Here is a 1,463-nt window from a genome sequence, read left to right as displayed (position 1 = left end):
ATATATATAATCCCACAAATAGATTAGAGTTTGAAAAAGGATATTGATACATTGGTATTTACGTTTCCTACAAATACAACTATGAATATGGTGGAGCAGTAGACAAAAATCATAAAAAGTTCTTAGATATACAAAACCATGAAGCAATGAATTGCTGGCCTTATGGGCTCAGGACAATAAATCTCAGGGGACACTATGGTCAACTGGTATAACATAGTCCATGAAGACAATGTTCTACATCATACTTTGGTGACTAGCATCTGGGATCTTAAAAGCACATGAACGCAAGCCTGGTGACTGGACTTCACTCTCACAACCCAGGCACTTCAGTAGCGAGTCATGGTGGCTGCTGTGGCGCCGACATCTGTGCAGAGGGAGCAGGACTTCTATGGCTTCAAGGCTGTCACCATTCGGAGCAAACTGGTGTTGCTGGAGAGTACCGTGGCTCCATGTCCCTGATGGCGAAGTTGGCCAGCGAGTGGGGCTTTACGTACCAGTACTATAGAGCCGTGCGTCACCTATAGAAGGACTTGGACCCCCATCACTTCAACGTGCTTGCCTTTGGCCAGCAGGAGCCTGACTGCAACAAGGAGATAGAGCACTTTTGCCGCAGAACCTGCAGTGCCTCCTTCCCCAGGTTTAGCAAAGTGGCAGTGGCAGTGGCAGTCACAGGTATCTAACCTGCTTTCAAGTACCTGACCCAGACTTGTGGGAAGGAGCCCATCTGGATTTTCTGAAAATACCTAGTGGCCCCAGATGGGAAGGTGGCTGGGGCTTGGGACCCAACAGTATTGGTGAAGGAGGTCAGGCCCCAGATCAATGCACTTGTGAGGAAGCTCATCCTGTAGAAGGGAGAAAGTTATAACCACGTTCCCTCTTCTCCCTTACTCACATCCTGTCCTGGGCATAGGTAACCAAAGCAAAGTCAAATGTGCTTCAAGGGGAGAGACCCTTGACTCTCCCCACCTCTAGTCATTTCCCACCAATCCCATTCCCCCTGTGGGGGCCAAATGACAGTACTTTTTATTTGAATCTTAGGGCAGTCACCAATAGAAACTCTTATATATGTCAGTGCTCTTGTCCAGTGATTCACCAGCTAATAAGAACCTCTAGTCAATGAAGATATGTGGTCAATAGAAGGGTATCAAGCAATAATCTGTGAACTCTCTAGAAGAGAGCCAAATCCTACCTCATGTAGCTGTTGTGAGGATTAAAGTGAAAGAACTGTGAAACTGCCTAGGAAGTGCCAACTAAAAAGAGGTGATCGATAAATGGTTTTTTTTTTTTTTTTTTTTGTTTGGTTTTGTGCATATAAACCAAAAAACACCTTGTGTCTGATAAAAATGCATGCCCTACATGAATTTCTAGATAATGCAAACACAAGTCAAATAAATATGTTTTCTAGTGTATTATTAAGGAAACCTGAAGAGCAGAGATGTAAGCTTGAGGACTAAGGTGCGCCT

At 44.6% G+C, this 1,463-nt stretch overlaps 1 pseudogene; it reads left to right on the top strand.

Moving 5' to 3' along the window:
- The first annotated feature begins 339 nt into the window (after window positions 1-339).
- On the top strand, window positions 340-848 carry LOC102813336 (annotated as a pseudogene).
- The last annotated feature ends 615 nt before the right edge of the window (window positions 849-1,463 follow it).

The sequence above is a fragment of the Chrysochloris asiatica genome, unplaced genomic scaffold (genome assembly GCF_000296735.1).
Source record: "Chrysochloris asiatica unplaced genomic scaffold, ChrAsi1.0 scaffold00006, whole genome shotgun sequence".
Taxonomy (NCBI): domain Eukaryota; kingdom Metazoa; phylum Chordata; class Mammalia; order Afrosoricida; family Chrysochloridae; genus Chrysochloris; species Chrysochloris asiatica.
This window is presented reverse-complemented; position numbering and strand designations above follow the sequence as displayed.